Source organism: Gorilla gorilla, chromosome 3 (assembly GCF_029281585.2).
Source record: "Gorilla gorilla gorilla isolate KB3781 chromosome 3, NHGRI_mGorGor1-v2.1_pri, whole genome shotgun sequence".
Lineage (NCBI taxonomy): Eukaryota > Metazoa > Chordata > Mammalia > Primates > Hominidae > Gorilla > Gorilla gorilla.
Window position 1 is genome coordinate 6,398,229 of NC_073227.2, and position 21,788 is coordinate 6,420,016.

Genomic DNA, 21,788 nt, shown 5'->3' on the forward strand with positions numbered 1-21,788 from the left:
AAATATCTACACCGCCATCTGTATAAACATGGAAATATCTGCACCGCCATCTCTATAAACATGTTAATATCTACACCAATATCTGTATGAACATAGAAATATATACACCGCCATCTCTATAAACGTAGAATTATCTATACTGCTATCTGTATGAACATGGAAATACCTACACAGGTATCTACGTATACATGGAAATATCTACACAGCTTTATCTATAAACATGGAAATAACCACACCGCTATCTCTATGAACTTGGAAATATCTACACCGCCATCTGAATGAACATGGAAATATCTACACCGCCATCTGTAGGAACATGGAAATATCTACACCGCCATCTGAATTAAGATGGAAATATCTATTCCGCTTTCTGCATAAACATGGAAATAACTACACCGCTATCTGTATAAACATGGAGATATCTACACAGCTATCTGTGTAAACATGGAAATATCTACACCGCTATCTGTATAAACATGGAAATATCTACACCGCCATCTCTATAAACATGGAAATATCTGCACGGCCATCTGTATAAACATGGAAATATCTACACCTCCATCTATATAAACATGGAAATGTCTACAACGCCATCTGTATGAACATGGAAATATCTACACTGCCATCTCTATAAAAGTGGAAATATCTACACCGCTATCTGTATGGACATGGAAATATCTACACTGCTATCAGTATAAAATTGGAAATATCTACACTGCTATCTCTATAAACTTGGAAATATCTACACCGCTATCTCTATAAACTTGTAAATATCTTAACCTCTATGTGTATCAACAAGGAAACATCTACACCGCTATCTCTGTAAACATGGAAATATCTAAACCGCCCTCTGTATAAACATGAAAATATCTACACCACCACCTCTATAAACATGGAAATATCTACACCAAAATCTGTATGAACATGGAAACATCTTCAGCGCCATCTGGATGAACATGGAAATATCTACACCGCTATCTGTATGAACATGGAAATATCTACACCGCTATCTGTATGAACATGGAAATATGCACACCGCTATCTGTATGAACATGGAAATTTCTACACCGCTATCTGTATGAACATGGAAATATCTACACTGCTATCTGTATGAACATGGAAATATCTACACCGGCATTTGTATGAACATGGAAATATCTACAATGCCATCTGTAGGAACATGGAAATATCTACACTGCCAACTGTAGGAACATGGAAATATCTACAACGCCATCTGTATTAAGGTGGAAATATCTACACCGCTATCTGTATAAACATGGAAATATCTACACCGCTATCTGTATAAACAAGGTAATATCTACACCGCTATCTGTATAAACATGGAAATATCCACACCGCTATCTGAATAAACATGGAAATCTCTGCACCGCTATCTGTATAAACATGGAAATATCTACACCGCTATCTGTATAATCATGGAAATGTCCACACCGCTATTTGTGTAAACATGGAAATATCTTCACCGCTATCTGTATAAACTTGGAAATAACTACACCACTATCTCTATAAACATGTAAATATCTACAACGCTATCTGTGTAAACATGGAAAGGTCTACACCGCTATCTGTGCAAACATGGAAATATCTACACCGCTTTCTGTATAAACATGGAAATATCTACACCGCCATCTCTGTAAACATGGAAATATCTACAACGCCATCTGTATGAACATGGAAATATCTACCCGGCCATCCGTATGAACATGGAAATATCTTCACCACCATCTCAATGAACATGGAAATATCTACACCGCCATCTGTATGAACATGGAAATATCTACACCGCCATCTGTATGAACATGGAAATATCTACACCGCCATCTGTATGAACATGGAAATATCTACACCGCCAACTGTATGAACATGGAAATATCTACACCGCCAACTGTATGAACATGGAAATATCTACACCGCCATCTCTATAAAGGTGAAAATATCTATTCCGCTATCTGTATGAACACGGAAAAATTCACACTGCTATCTTTATATACATGGAAATATCTACACCGCTATCTCTATAAACATGGAAATAACTACACCGCTATCTCTATAAACATGGAAATATCTACAGTGCCATCTCTATGAACATGCAAATAAATACACCGCCATTTGTATGAACATGGAAATATCCACACCGCTATCTGAATAAACATGGAAATATCTGCACCGCTATGTGTATAAACATGGAAATATCTACACCGCTATCTGTATAATCATGGAAATGTCCACACCGCTATTTGTGTAAACATGGAAATATCTTCACCGCTATCTGTATAAACTTGGAAATAACTACACCACTATCTCTATAAACATGTAAATATCTACAACGCTATCTGTGTAAACATGGAAAGGTCTACACCGCTATCAGTGTAAACATGGAAATATCTACACCGCTTTCTGTATAAACATGGAAATAACTACACCACTATCTCTACAAACATGTAAATAACTACAACGGTATCTGTGTAAACATGGAAATGTCTACAGTGCTATCTGGTAAACATGGAAATATCTACGCCGATATCTGTTTAAACATGGAGATATCTACACCGCCATCTCTATAAATATGGAAATATCTACACCGCCATCTGTATAAACATGGAAATATCTACACCGCTATCTGTATGAACATGGAAATAACCACACTGCTATCTGTATAAAATTGGAATTATCTACACCGCTATCTCTATGAACATGGAAATATCTACACCGTTATCTGCACAAACATGGAAATATCTATAATGCTATCTGTATAAACATGGAAATATCTACAATGATATCTCTATAAACATGGAAATATCTACTCCGCTATCTCTATAAACTTCGAAATATCTACATCGCTATATGTATCAACAAGGAAATATCTACACTGCTATCTGTGGAAACATGGAAATATCCAAGCTGCCCTCTGTATAAACGTGGAAATATCTACACTGCCATCTCTATAAACATGGAAATATCTACACCACCTTCTGCATGAACGTGGAAATATCTACACCGCCATCCATATGAATTGCAAATATCTACACCGCCATCTCTATGAACATGGAAATATCTACACCGCCATCTCTATTTACATGGAAATATCTACACCGCCATCTGTACGAACATGGAAATATCTACACAGCTATCTGTATAAACATGGAAATATCTACACCGCTATCTGTATAAACATGGAAATAGCTACACTGCTATCTCTATAAACTTGGAAATAACAACACCACTGTCTCTATAAACGTGGAAATATCTAGACCGCCATCTCTATAAACATGGAAATATCTACACCACCATCTGTATCAGCATGGAAATATCTACACCGCTATCTGTATGAACATGGAAGTATCTACACCGCTATCTGTATGAACATGGAAATATGTACATTGCTGTCTGTATAAAAATGGAAATATCTACACCGCTATCTCTATAAACATGGAAATATCTACACCTCTATCAGTATAAACAAGGAAATATCTTGACCGCCATCTCTATAAACATGGAAATATCTACACCGCTATCTGTATAAACATGGAAATATCTACACCGCTATCTGTATAAACATGGAAATATCTACACTGCTATCTCTATAAACTTGCAAATAACTACACCACTATCTCTATAAACTTGGAAATATCTAGACCGCCATCTCTATAAACATGGAAATATCTACAATGCCATCTGTATCAGCATGGAAATATCTACACCGCTATCTGTATGAACATGGAAATACCTACACCGCTATCTGTATGAACATGCAAATATCTACACAGCTATCTGTATATCAATGGAAATATATATACTGCTATCTCTATAAACATGGCAATAACTACACTTCTATCTGTATAAACATGGAAATATCTACACTACCATCTCTATGAACATGGAAATCACTACACCGCCACTTGTATGAACATAGAAATATCTACACCTCCATCTCTATGAACATGGAAATATCTACACCGTGATTTGTATGAACATGGAAGTAACTACACCGCAATCTTTATGAACATGGAAATATCTTCACCGCCATCTGTATGAACATGGATATATCTACACCGGCATCTGGATGAACATGGAAATATCTACACCGCTATCTGCATTAACATGGAAATATCTGCACAGCAATCTGCATATACATTTAAATATCTACACAGCTTTCTCTATAAACATGGAAATAACTACACCGCTATCTCTATAAACTTTGAAATATCTACACCACCATCAGTAGGAACATGGAAATATCTACAGCGCCATCTGTATTAAGATGGAAATATCTGCACCGCTCTCTGTATAAACACAGAAATATCTACACCGCCATCTCTATAAACGTGGAAATATCTACACCGCTATCTGCATGAACATGGAAATATCTACATTGCTATCTGTATAAAATTGGAAATATCTACACTGCTATCTCTATAAACATGGAAATATCTACACCGCTATCTGTGTAAACGAGAAAATATATAGACCGCCATCGCTATACACATGTAAATATCTACACCACTATCTGTATAAACATGGAAATATCTACACCGCTATCTGTATAAATATGGAAATATCTACACCGCTATCTCTATAAACATGGAAATATCTACACCGCTATCTGTATAAACATGGAAATATCTACACCGCCATCTCTATGAACATGGAAATATCTTCACCGCTATCTCTATAAACAAGAGAATATCTACACCGCCATCTCTATAAACATGGAAACACCTACACCGCTATCTGCATGAACATGAAAATATCTACAGCGCCATCTGTATAAACATGGAGGCATCTACAACGCTATCTCTATAAACATGGAAATAACTACTCCGCCATCTGAATGAACATGGAAGTATCTACAACGCTATCTGTATGAACATGGAAATATCTACAGCGCTATCTGAATGAACATGGAAATATCAACTCCGCTATCTCTCTAAACATGGAAATAACTACACCGCTATCTCCATAAACATGAAAATATCTAGACGGCCATCTCCATAAACATGGAAATACGTACACCGTCATCTGTATAAACATGGAAATATCTACACCGCCATCTGTATAAACATGGAAATATCTACAAGGCTATCTGTAAAAACATGGAAATATCTACACCGTCATCTCTATAAACATGGAAATATCTAAACCGCTATCTGTATGAACATGGAAATATCTACACCGCTATCTCTATAAAGATGGAAATATCGTCACCGCAATCTGTATGAACATGGAAATATCTACACCGCTATCTGTATAAAATGGAAATATTTACACCGCCATCTGAATAAAAATGGGAATATCTACACGTCCATCTGTATAAACATGGAAATATCTTCGCCGCAATCTCTATAAACATGGAAATATCTACAACACCATCTGTATGAACATGGAAATATCTACACCGCCATCTGTATGAACTTGGAAATATCTACCGCGAAATCTGTATGAACATGGAAATATCTACACCACCATCTGTATGATCATGGAAATATATACACATACATCTGTATGAACATTCAAATATCTTCACCGCCTTCTGTATGAACATGGAAATACCTACACCGCCCTCTGTAGGAACATGGAAATATCTACACCGCCATCTCTATAAACATGGAAATATCTACACTGCCATCTGTATAAACATGGAAATATCTACACCGCTCTCTGTATATACATGGAAATATCTGCACCGCTATCTGTATAAACATGGAAATATCTATACCGCTATCTCTATAAACATGGAGATATCTACACCGCTATCTATATAAACATGGAAATGTCCACACCACTATCTGTATAGACATGGAAATATCTACACTGCTAACTGTATAAACATTGAAATATCTACACCGCTATCGGTATAAACATCCGTATTTGCTCTTAATTTATACCCGAGGCTGGGAAGTTTCATATGAAAAAAGACCAAGTACATAATTAGTCTATATTTGGTCTGGCAATTGATCTCGGCAATAATGAAACCTCAAAGACAATCAAATCTGAAATCTAAGCTACATATTAAATAGCTTGGTTTTTAGGTAGCACGTTGCTGTGTATGCTGGCTTCATAGAACATGCAAGTAGCAATGGCCATTTTTTAATATTCATTAGCCTTGAAGTTCTCCTAATTTTTAATCACATAGGAATAGAAATCTAATCTCACTAGATTTTTTTTTTTGAAACAGTGTCTGGCTTCGTTGCCCAGGGTGAAGAGCAGGGCATGATCTTGGCTCACACCTCTGCCTCTCGGACTCAAGCCATCCACCCACCTCAGACTTGGGGTAGCTGGGACCACAGGCATGTGCCACCATATCCAGCTAATATTTTTATTTTTGTACAAATGGGGTTTGTCATCTTTCCCAGGCAGGCCTCAAACTCCAAGACTCAAGAAATCCACCTGCCTTGAATTCCCAAAGTACTGGGTTTACAGGTGACAGCCATTACGCCCAGCAACTAAACTTCTAAAAATCAATTTTACATAAAATTAATTAAGCGTGCAAGGAAAGATAAGAAGCCTAAGGAACCAGTGAGTTGAAGAATAAATGCAGTTTAAATCATACATGTAAACAACATGATGTGATGTGGTAAGAATCACCTAACATGCTTTAAAGCATGAGTAAAAGGTCTTTTCTTAGAAAACTGGATCTTAGTTTAGGATATCTTTAGATAAGAGTATGAAAAGTCACATCACATTGATAAGTGAAGTGCTTCCTTTGGCTAATTTTAGGGATAGGACATTTACTTTCATATAATTCATAGGAATCTTAGACTGAAAAATAAAATTTCCCTTCTCAAATCCTTACTTTCATACATTTTTTGCATTTCTTTCACTTTTGTGTTAATGGCCTATGTCTCAACATATTCTATTAAGCCTTCTGGAAACACATACTTTGTTTCCAGCCTCTTCAGAGAACCATCACTCCACTTCCTAGGCTTCTGAAGAAGCAGACCCAAGCTTATAGTTATTACATATTTCTAAATCTAGGTGACCAAGAAAAATTGATACTTTTCCCATCATACCTTTAAGTTAATAATCAGGTGAATGCTGAGAGGTAAAGACCCAAGAGTGTTGGTTGTCTAATTGTGCAGCTGTATAAACAAATCTTAATGCTTGAAAATATTCAAAGGTTATTCTCACGTTGATTGTTGGTAACTATGTGTAACAACATGAAAAGAACAAAAATCAAAGAATTACGTCTGAGGATAATACACAATCTCTAAGGGTAAGAAGAGCAACAAAAATTCTGCTTCAATTACCACTGAAATAATATATTTATCCTGTAAAATCTATGGTGGCTGGTTGTAAAAATTAGGCATTAGCAAACTGATAAAGACTTTTTAATGAAAACATTATGAAACAGAGTTTTTAAAAAGTTAAATACACCCACACCAGTTTTTCACATTCTTTGGGATGCTTTAATGCTACCATTAAATAGTTGATTTAGTTGTGACATAGATCCTATGTTCCATTGAGTCTACCATTCATAAAGATGCAATGTAAGGTAACAAAAGTATAAATTGTGTGTGTGAGGGGGAGAAGTCAAGAGTATTTTTATGTGACAGATGTTAAGTTGTTATCAGTGTAAAATAGTCTGTTACAAATACAGGACTCTGTATGTTAGTTTCACTTACCAGAAAGAAATAAATTACAGCAGATACACACACACACACCAAAAAAGGGAAAAGAAACAAAGCTTAGCACCACAGAAAACCACCAAACTAGAGAGATGAACAATAAGAAAGGAAGAAGTGAACAAGTAATCTAAAAAACAAGTAATGAAATGGTAGAAGGAAGTCCTAATTTATCAACAATAAACTTGAATAGAAGTGGATTAAACTCTACTTAAAAGATATAAAGTGGATGAATGGATTCAGATAGCAAAACCCACCTATGTGCTGCCTACATGATACTTACCTCACTATTAAAGACAAATAGACTGAAAGTGAAGAGATGGAAAAATATATTTTATGCAAACAAATGAAAAGCAAGCAGGAGTAGCCACAGTCATGTCATATTTTAAAAGGCTTTAAATAAAAGAACTATATAAAAAAAGAATGTCACTGTATAATGAAATGATAAAAGGTCCAATTCAATTAGAGGACGTAACATATATGTTACTTAGGTGTAACTATATATGTACCCAACACCAGAACAACCAGATATGTAAAGCAAATATTAGATTTAAAGGTAGAGATAGACTGCAATACAATATTAGTAGGAAATTTCAACACTCCACTTTAAAAATGGACAGATTATATGAAGAGAAAATCAACCAAAAAATGACAGACTCAAACTATACCATAGACCAAATGGACCTAGCAGGTAAAGAAGATCTCACCTGATATGGTTTGGCTGTATATCCCCACCCAAATCTCATCTTGATTATAGCTCCCATAATTCATACATGTTGTGGGAGGGAACCAGTGGGAGATAATTGAATCATGGGGGCGGTTTCCCCCATACTGTTCTTGTGGTAGTGAATACGTCTAACAAGATCTGATGGTTTTATAAGGGGGAACCCTTTCACTTGGTTCTCAATTCTATTTTGTTTGCTACCATGTAAGATGTGCCTTTAGCCTTCCATCATGATTGGGAGACCTCCCCAGCCACGTGGAACTATGAGTCCACTAAACCTCTTTTTCTCTGTAAATTACCCAGTCTCGGGTATGTCTTTATCAGCAGTATGAAAACAGACTAATACATCATCCAACAGCTGCAGAATACAAATTATTCTCAACTGTACACCAAACATTCTCTAGGACCAATCATACATTATGACACATAATAAGTCTTAACAAACTTAAGAAGACAGATATCATATGAAGTATCTTTTCTGATTACAGTGATATAAAGCCAGAAATCAACAACAGGAAAGCCCTTGGAAATTTTATAAAAACATGGAAATTAAATAGCATGCACCCAAGAAATCAATAGGTCTCATTAAGACATTAATAGGAAAATTTCAAAAGTCGCTGAGACAAGTAAGAATGAAAATCCAACATACCCAAACCTATGGAACGTAGCAAAAGCAGTTCTAAGAGGGAAATTTATAGCAATAAAAGCCTACACCAAAAATGAAGAAAGATTTTCAAATCACAAAGCAAAATTATACACTTCAAGTAACTAGAACATCAAAAACAAACTAAACCCAAAATTGGTAGAAGGAAGGAAATAATAAAGCTCACAGCAGATATAAAGGAAACAGACACTAAAAAATATTTCAAAAGATAAATAAGACAAAGTGTAAAGGTAAAACTGACAAACCTTTAGCTAAACTAAGACAAAAGGAGAGAAAATTCAAATAAATAAAAGATGAAAAAGGAGACATTACAACTGATACACCACAGAAATATAAGGGATTGTAAGACATTACTCATAACTATATGCCAACAAATTTGATAATGTAGAATAAAATGAATAAATTTCTGCACACATACAACTACCCAGATTAAATTGTGAGGAAATATAACATCTGAACACATCAATAATGAGTTTGGAAATTGAATCAATAATAAAACATCTTCCATCAAAACAACAACAACAACAACCAACACCCAGGACCTGATGTCTTCACTGCTGAATTCTACCAAACAGTTAAAGAATAACTACCAATTCTCCACAAACTTTTCCACAAAAGTAATGAGGAAGGAATACTTCCATACTCATCTTATGAGGCTCGCAATATCCTGATTCTAAAACCAGACAAAGACACGCACAAAATGAAAATAACAGGCCAATATTACTGAAGAACATAGATACAAAAATTCTCAACAAGATACAAGTGAACTGACTTCGACAGCACACTAAAAAGAGTATTCACTATAATCAAGTGGGATTCATCCCAGGGATGAAAGGATGGCTTAACATGCACAAATCAGTAAATATGATACACCACCACAATAGAAAGAAAAACAAAAACCATGTGATCATTTCAACAGATGCAAAAAGAACACTTGACAAAAGTCAACATTCGTTTATGATAAAAACTGTCAAGAAAGTAGGTATAGGAGTGTACCTCAACGCAGTAAAGGCCATATGTGACAAACCCACAGCTAACATCTTATTTATGGTGAATAGTTAAATGCTTTTCCTCTCTGATATGGAGGAAGACAAGGATGTCAACTTCTACCACTTCTATTTAGCATAGTACTGGAGGTCAGAGCCAGAGCAATTAGACAAAAGAAATAAATAAGAGGGATCCAAACTGGAAAGAAGGAAGTCAGATTGTTTCTGTTTGTAGAAAATGTGATCTCACATACATATGTATACATCTATATATATGATCATATAGATATATATGATCTCTCTCTCTTTAGGGTTCTTTCTATATATACTTATATAGAGTGAGAACCCTAAAGACTTGACCAAAAACTACTAGAAATCATAAATAAATTCAGTAAAGTTGTAGTATACAAAATCAACACAGAAAATTCAGTGGTGTTTCTATACACTAATAGTGAACTATCTGAAAAAGTCATCAAGAAAGGAATTCCATTTACAATAGCTACCAAGAAATCCGCAGATAAATTTAATCAAGGTCGTGAAAGATCTCTTCAATGAAAACTATAACACACTGATGGAAAAATTTACAATACACAAAAAATGGACACTATATACTCATGGAATGGAAGAATTGATACTATTGAAATGACCATACTAACAAAATGTCCTACAGATTCAATGCAATCCCTATCAAAATAACAATGAAATTCTTCACAGAAATAGAAAAAAATACCCTAAAATTTGTATGAAACCAGAAAAGACCCCAAATAACCAAAGCAATCCTGTGCAAAAATAACAAAGCTGGAGGCACCACACTACCTGACTTCAAAATATACTACAAAGCCATAGTAAGCAAAACAGCATGGCACTGCCATAAAGCAAACACATAGACCAATGGAAGAGAATATACAGCTCAGAAATAAATTCTCATACCTAAAGTCAACTGATTTTCAAAAAAGGAGTCAAGAGCACACACAGGGGTAAAGACAGTGTCTTCATTAAATGGTACTGAGAAGATTGGATATCTATATGTGGGATAATGAAATCAGACCCCTATCTTTTACCTTATACAAAAATCAACTCAAATGCGATTAAAGACCTAAAGGTAAGATTGAAAACTATGAAAAACTACTAGAAGATAACATGTGGGAAATTCTCTATAACTTTGGGTTGTACAATGATTTTTTAAATGAGACGTCAAAAGCACAGGCAACAAAAGCAAAAATAGATAAATGGGGTTTCATCAAACTAAAATGCTTTTGCACAGCAAAGGAAACTTAACAGAGTGAAAAAACAACTTACAGAATGGGATACAATATTTGCAAACTATACATCTGCTAAGGAGTTAATGCCCAGATTATATAAGAAACTTAAACAACTCAACAGCAAAAACATAAAAAACTTATTTAAAAATGGGCAAAACTGGGAGGCTGAGGCAGGTGGATTGCCTGAGGTCAGGAGTTTGAGACCAGCCTGACCAATATGGTGAAATCATTTCTCTACTAAAAATACAAAAATTTAGCAAAACATGATGGCGTGTGCCTGTAAACCCGGCTACTCAGCATACATTTCCATGTATGAACATGGAAATATCTACACCGCTAACTGTATGAACATGGAAATATCTACACAACTCTCGGTAAGAACATTCAAATATCTACACCGCTATCTGAATGAAGATGGAAATATCTACACCGCTATCTGTATGAACATGGAAATATCTACACCGCTATCTGTATGAACATGGATATATCTACACCGCCATCTGTATGAACATGTAAATATCTACACCGCCATCTGTATGAACATGGAAATATCTACACCGCTAACTGTATGAACATGGAAATATCTACACCGCTATCTGCATGAACATGGAAATATCTACACCGCTATCTGTATGAACATGGAAATATCTACACCGCTATCAGTATGAACATGGAAATATCTACACCGCTATCTGTATGAACATGGAAATATCTACACAGCTATCTGTATATCAATGGAAATATCTACACTGCTATCTCTATAAACATGGAAATAACTACACTGCTATCTGTATAAATATGGAAATATCTACACCGCCATCTCTATGAATATGGAAATATCTACACCGCCATTTGTATGAACATGGAAATATCTACACCACCATCTGTATTAACATGGAAATATCTTCACCGCCATCTGTATGAACATGGATATATGTACACCGGCATCTGGATGAACATGGAAATATCTACACCGTTATCTGCATGAACATGGAAATATCTACGCAGCTATCTGAATATACTTGGAATATATCTACAGAGATTTCTCTATAAATATGGAAATAACTACAGCGCTATCTCTATAAACTTCGAAATATCTACACCGCCATCTGTATGAACACGGAAATATCTACACCGCCATCTGTACAAACATGGACATATCTACACCGCCATCTGTATTAAGATGGAAATATCTACACCGCTATCTGTATAAACATGGAAATATCTGTTCAACTATCTGTATAAACATGGAAATATCTGCACCGCTATCTGTATAAACATGGAAATATCTACACTGCTATCTGCATAAACATGGAAATATCCACACCGCTATCTGTGTAAACATGGAAATATCTACACTGCCATCTGTGTAAACATGAAAATATCTACACCGCCATCCCTATAAACATGGAAATATCTACACCGCTATCTGTGTGAACTTGGAAATATCTACACTGCTCTCTGTATAAAATTGAAATTATCTACACCACTATCTCTATAAACATGGAAATATCTACACTGCTATCTGTATAAACATGGAAATATCTACAACGCTATCTGTATAAACATGGAAATATCTACAACTCTGTCTCTATAAACTTGGAAATAACTACACACCTATCTCTGTAAACATGGAAATATCTAGACCGCCATCTCTATAAACATGGAAATATCTACACCACCATCTGTATAAACATGGAAATATCTATACCGCTATCTGCATAAACATGGAAATATCTACACCGCCATCTCTATGAACATGGAAATATCTACACCGCCATCTGTACGAACATGGAAATATCTATACCGCCATCTGTATGAACATGAAAATATCTACACCGCCATCTGTATGAACATGGAAATATCTACACCGCTAACTGTATGAACATGGAAATATCTACACCGCTGTCTGTATGAACATGGAAATATCTACACCGTTATCTGTATGAACATGGAAATATCTACACCGCTATCTGAATGAACATGGAAATATCTACAACGCTATCTGTACGAACATGGAAATATCTACACCGCTATCTGTATGAACATGCAAATATCTACACAGCTATCTGTATATCAATGGAAATATCTACACAACTATCTCTATTTACATGGAAATAACTACACTGCTATCTGTATAAACATGGAAATATCTACACCGCCACCTGTATGAACATGGAAATATCTACACTGCCATCCGTACGAACATGGAAATATCTACACCGCCATCTGTATGAACATATGAATATCTTCACCGCCATCTGTATGAACATGGAAATATCTACACTGCTAAATGTATGAACATGGAAATGTCTGCACCGCTATTGGTATGAACATGGAAATATCTACGGCGCTATCTGTATGAACATGGAAATACCTACACCGCTATCTGTATAAACATGGAAATATCTACACCGCTATCTGTATGAACATGGAAATATCTACACCGCCATCTATATGAACATGTAAATATCTACACCGCTAACTGTATGAACAAGGAAATATCTACACCGCTATCTGTATGAACATGGAAATATCTACACTGCTATCTGTATGAACATGGAAATATCTTCACCACTATCTTTATGAACATGGAAATATCTACACCGCTATCTCTATGAACATGCAAATATCTACACAGCTATCTGTATATCAATGGAAATATCTACACTGCTATCTCTATAAACATGGAAATATCTACACTGCTATCTCTATAAATATGGAAATATCTATCCCGCCAACTCTATGAACATGGAAATATCTACACCGCCATTTGTATGAACATGGAAATATCTACACCGCCATCTCTATGAACATGGAACTATCTACACCGCCATTTGTATGAACATGGAAAGATCTACACCACCATCTGTATGAACATGGAAATATATACACCACCATCTGTATGAACATGGAAATATCTTCACCGCCATCTGTATGAACATGGATATATGTACACTAGCATCTGGATGAACATGGAAATATCTACACTGCTATCTGCATGAACATGGAAATATCTACACAGCTATCTGAATATACATGGAAATATCTACACAGATTTCTCCATAAATATGGAAATAACTACAGCGCTATCTCTATAAACTTCGAAATATCTACACCGACATCTGTATGAACATGGAAATATCTACACCGCCATCTGTATGAACATGGACATATCTACACCGCCATCTGTATTAAGATGGAAATATCTACACCGCTATCTAAATAAACATGGAAATATCTGCCCAACTATCTGTATAAACACGGAAATATCCGCTCTGCTATCTGAATAAACATGGAAATATCCGCACCGCTATCTGTATAAACATGGAAATATCTACACTGCTATCTGCATAAACATGGAAATATCCACACCGCTATCTGTGTAAACATGGAAATGTCTACACCGCTATCTGCGTAAACATGGAAATATCTACGCCGCCATCTGTGTAAACATGAAAATATCTACACCGCCATCCCTATAAACATGGAAATACCTACACCGTCCTCTGTATGAACATGGAAATATCTACACAGCCATCTCTATAAACGGGAAATATCTACACCGCTATCTGTATGAACTTGGAAATATCTACACTGCTCTCTGTATGAAATTGAAATTATCTACACCACTATCTCTATAAACATGGAAATATTTACACTGCTATCTGTATAAACTTGGAAATATCTACACCGCTATCTGTATAAACATGGAAATATCTACAATGCTGTCTCTATAAACTTGGAAATAACTACACCACTATCTCTGCAAACATGGAAATATCTAGACCGCCATCTCTATAAACCTGGAAATATCTACACCACCATCTGTATAAACATGGAAATATCTATACCGTTATCGGCATAAACATGGAAGTATCTACACCGCCATCTCTATGAACATGGAAATATCTACACCGCCATCTGTATGAACGTGGAAATATCTACACCGCTATCTGTATGAACATGGAAATATCTACACTGCTATCTGTATAAACATGGAAATATCTACACCGCTATCTGTATAAACATGGAAATATCTTCACCGCTATCTGTATAAACATGGAAATATCTACAACGCTGTCTCTATAAACTTGGAAATAACTACACACCTATCTCTGTAAACATGGAAATATCTAGACCGCCATCTCTATAAACATGGAAATGTCTACACCACCATCTGTATAAACATGGAAATATCTATAACGCTATCTGCATAAACATGGAAATATCTACACCGCCATCTCTATGAACATGGAAACATCTACACCGCCATCTGTACGAACATGGAAATATCTATACCGCCATCTGTATGAACATGTAAATATCTAAACCGCCATCTGTATGAACATGGAAATATCTACACCGCTAACTGTATGAACATGGAAATATCTACACCGCTGTCTGTATGAACATGGAAATATCTACACCGCTATCTGTATGAACATGGAAATATCTACACCGCTATCTGAATGAACATGGAAATATCTACAACGCTATCTGTACGAACATGGAAATATCTACACCGCTATCTGTATGAACATGCAAATATCTACACAGCTATCTGTATATCAATGGAAATATCTACAAAACTATCTCTATTAACATGGAAATAACTAAACTGCTATCTGTATAAACATGGAAATATCTACACTGCCACCTGTATGAACATGGAAATATCTTCACTGCCATCCGTACGAACATGGAAATATCTACACCGCCATCTGTATGAACATATGAATATCTTCACCGCCATCTGTATGAACATGGAAATATCTACACTGCTAAATGTATGGACATGGAAATGTCTGCACCGCTATTGGTATGAACATGGAAATTCTACGGCGCTATCTGTATGAACATGGAAATATCTACACTGCTATCTGTATGAACATGGAAATATCTTCACCACTATCTTTATGAACATGGAAATATCTACACCGCTATCTCTATGAACATGCAAATATCTACACAGCTATCTGTATATCAATGGAAATATCTACACTGCTATCTCTATAAACATGGAAATATCTACACTGCTATCTCTATAAATATGGAAATATCTATCCTGCCATCTCTATGAACATGGAAATATCTACACCGCCATTTGTATGAACATGGAAATATCTACACCGCCATCTCTATGAACATGGAACTATCTACACCGCCATTTGTATGAACATGGAAAGATCTACACCACCATCTGTATGAACATGGAAATATATACACCACCATCTGTATGAACATGGAAATATCTTCACCGCCATCTGTATGAACATGGATATATGTACACTAGCATCTGGATGAACATGGAAATATCTACACTGCTATCTGCATGAACATGGAAATATCTACACAGCTATCTGAATATACATGGAAATATCTACACAGATTTCTCCATAAATATGGAAATAACTACAGCGCTATCTCTATAAACTTCGAAATATCTACACCGACATCTGTATGAACATGGAAATATCTACACCGCCATCTGTATGAACATGGACATATCTACACCGCCATCTGTATTAAGATGGAAATATCTACACCGCTATCTGCATAAACATGGAAATATCTGCCCAACTATCTGTATAAACATGGAAATATCCGCTCCGCTATCTGAATAAACATGGAAATATCCGCACCGCTATCTGTATAAACATGGAAATATCTACACTGCTATCTGCATAAACATGGAAATATCCACACCGCTATCTGTGTAAACATGGAAATGTCTACACCGCTATCTGCGTAAACATGGAAATATCTACGCCGCTAATCTGTGTAAACATGAAAATATCTACACCGCCATCCTTATAACCATGGAAATATCTACACCGTCCTCTGTATGAACATGGAAATATCTACACAGCCATCTCTATAAACGGGGAAATATCTACACCGCTATCTGTATGAACTTGGAAATATCTACACTGCTCTCTGTATGAAATTGAAATTATCTACACCACTATCTCTATAAACATGGAAATATCTACACTGCTATCTGTATAAACTTGGAAATATCTACACCGCTATCTGTATAAACATGGAAATATCTTTACCGCTATCTGTATAAACATGGAAATATCTACAATGCTGTCTCTATAAACTTGGAAATAACTACACCACTATCTCTGTAAACATGGAAATATCTAGACTGCCATCTCTATAAACATGGAAATATCTACACCACCATCTGTATAAACATGGAAATATCTATACCGTTATCGGCATAAACATGGAAGTATCTACACCGCCATCTCTATGAACATGGAAATATCTACACCGCCATCTGTACGAACGTGGAAATATCTTCACCGCTATCTTTATGAACATGGAAATATCTACACCGTTATCTGTATGAACATGGAAATATCTACACCGCTATCTGTATGAACATGCAAATATCTACACTGCTATCAGTACGAACATGGAAATATCTACACTGCTATCTGTATGAACACGCAAATATCTACAAAGCTATCTGTATATCAATGGAAATATCTACACAGCTGTCTTTATAAACATGGAAATAACTACACTGCTATCAGTATAAACATGGAAATAGCTACACCGCCACTTGTATGAACATGGAAATATCTACACCGCTATCTGTATGAACATGGAAATATCTACACTGCTATCTGTAAAAACATGGAAATATCTACACCGCTATCTATATGAACATGGAAATATCTACACCGCTATCTGTATGACCATGCAAATATCTACACAGCTATCTGTATATCAATGGAAATATCTACACTGCTATCTCTATAAACATGGAAATAACTACACTGCTATCTGTATAAATACGGAAATATCTACACCGCCATCTCTATGAAGATGGATATATCTGCACCGCGATTTGTATGAACATGGAAATATCTGCACAGCCATCTCTATGAACATGGAAATATCTACAACGCCATTTGTATGAACATGGAAATATCTACATCACCATCTGTATGAACATGGAAATATCTACACCACCATCTGTATAAACATGGAAATATCTATACCGTTATCGGCATAAACATGGAAGTATCTACACCGCCATGTCTATGAACATGGAAATATCTACACCGCCATCTGTACGAACGTGGAAATATCTATACCGCCATCTGTATGAACATGTAAATATCTACACCGCCATCTGTATGAACATGGAAATATCTACACCGCTAACTGTATGAACATGGAAATATCTACACCGCTATCTGTATGAACATGGAAATATCTACACCGTTATCTGTATGAACATGGAAATATCTACACCGCTATCTGTATGAACATGGAAATATCTACACTTCTATCAGTACGAACATGGAAATATCTACACTGCTATCTGTATGAACACGCAAATATCTACACAGCTATCTGTATATCAATGGAAATATCTACACAGCTGTCTTTATAAACATGGAAATAACTACACTACTATCTGTATAAACATGGAAATAGCTACACCGCCACCTGTATGAACATGGAAATATCTACACCGCTATCTGTATGAACATGGAAATATCTACACTGCTATCTGTAAAAACATGGAAATATCTACACCGCTATCTATATGAACATGGAAATATCTACACCGCTACCTGTATGACCATGCAAATATCTACACAGCTATCTGTATATCAATGGAAATATCTACACTGCTATCTCTATAAACATGGAAATAACTACACCGCTATCTGTATAAATACGGAAATATCTACACCGCCATCTCTATGAAGATGGAAATATCTGCACCGCGATTTGTATGAACATGGGAATATCTGCACCGCCATCTCTATGAACATGGAAATATCTACACCACCATCTGTATGAACATGGATATATGTACACCGGCATCTGGATGAACATGGAAATATCTACACCGCTATCTGCCTGAACATGGAAATATCTACACAGCTATCTGAATATACGTGGAAATATCTACATAGATTTCTCTATAAATGTGGAAATAACTACAGCGCTATCTCTATAAACTTCGAAATATCTACACCGCCATCTGTACGAACATGGAAATATCTACACTGCCATCTGTACAAACATGGACATATCTACACCGCCATCTGTATTAAGATGGAAATATCTACACCGCTATCTGTATAAACATGGAAATATCTGCCCAACTATCTGTATAAACATGGAAATATCCGCACCGCTATCTGTATAAACATGGAAATATCTACACTGCTATCTGCATAAACATGGAAATATCCACACCGCTATCTGTGTAAACATGGAAATGTCTACACCGCTATCTGTGTAAACATGGAAATATCTACACCGCCATCTGTGTAAACATAAAAATATCTACACCGCCATCCCTATAAACATGGAAATATCTACACCGCCATCAGTATGAACATGGAAATATCTACACCGCCATCTCTATAAACGTGGAAATATCTACACCGCTATCTGTATGAACTTGGAAATATCTACACTGCTCTCTGTATAGAATTGAAATTATCAACACCACTATCTCTATAAAAATGGACCTATCTACACTGCTATCTCTATAAACATGGAAATATCTTCACCGCTATCTGTATAAACATGGAAATATCTTCACCGCTTTCTATATAAACATGGAAATATCTGCAACGCTGTCACTATAAACTTGGAAATAACTACACCACTATCTCTGTAAACATGGAAATACCTAGACCGCCATCTCTATAAACATGGAAATATCTACACCACCATCTGTATAAACATGGAAATATCTATACCGCTATCTGCATAAACATGGAAATATCTACACCGCCATCTGTATGAACATGTAAATATCTACACCGCCATCTGTATGAACATGGAAATATCTACACCGCTAACTGTATGAACATGGAAATATCTACACCGCTGTCTGTATGAACATGGAAATGTCTACACCGTTATCTGTATGAACATGGAAATATCTACACCGCTATCTGTATGAACATGGAAATATCTACACCGCTATCTGTACGAACATGGAAATATCTGCACCGCTATCTGTATGAACATGCAAATATCTACACAGCTATCTGTATATCAATGGAAATATCTCCACAGATATCTCTATTAACATGGAAATAACTACACTGCTATCTGTATAAACGTGGAAACATCTACACCGCCACCTGTATGAACATGGAAATATCTACACTGCCATCCGTACAAACATGGAAATATCTACACCGCCATCTGTATGAACATGGAAATATCTTCACCGCCATCTGTATGAACATGGAAATATCTACACCGCTAAATATATGAACATGGAAATGTCTACACCGCTATTGGTATGAACATGGAAATATCTACGCCTCTATCTGTATGAACATGGAAATATCTACACCGCTATCTGTATGAACATGGAAATATCTACTCCGCTATCTGTATGAACATGGAAATATCTGCACCGCCATCTGTATGAACATGTAAATATCTACACCGCCATCTGTATGAACATGGAAATATCTATACCGCTCACTGTATGAACATGGAAATATCTACACCGCTATCTGTATGAACATGGAAATATCTACACCGCTAACAGTATGAACATGGAAATATCTACACCGCTATCTGTATGAACATGAAAATATCTACACCGCTATCTCTATGAACACGCAAATATCTACACAGCTATCTGTATATCAATGGAAATATCTACACTGCTATCTCTATAAACATGGTAATAACTACACTGCTATCTGTATAAACATGGAAATATCTACACCGCCACCTGTATGAACATGGAAATATCTACACCGCTATCTGCATAAACATGGGAATATCTTCACCGCTATCTGTATAAACATGGAAATATCTACAACGCTGTCTCTATAAACTTGGAAATAACTACACCACTATCTCTGTAAACATGGAAATATCTAGACCGCCATCTCTATATACATGGAAATATCCACACCACCATCTGTATAAACATGGAAATATCTATACCGCTATCTGTATAAACATGGAAATACCTATAACGCTGTCTCTATAAACTTGGAAATAACTACACCACTATCTCTGTAAACATGGAAATATCTAGACCGCCATCTCTATAAACATGGAAATATCTACACCACCATCTGTATAAACATTGAAATAACTATACCGCTATCTGCATAAACATGGAAATATCTACACCGCCATCTCTATGAACATGGAAATATATACACCGCCATCTGTACGAACACGGAAATATCTATATCGCCATTTGTATGAACATGTAAATATCTACACCGCCATCTGTATGAACATGGAAATATCTACACCGCTAACTGTATGAACATGGAAATATCTACACCGCTATCTGTATGAACACGGAAATATCTACACCGTTATCTGTATGAACATGGAAATATCTACTACACCGCTATCTGTACGAACATGGAAATATCTACACCGCTATCTGTACGAACATGGAAATATCTACACCGATATCTGTATGAACATGCAAATATCTACATAGCTATCTGTATATCAATGGAAATATCT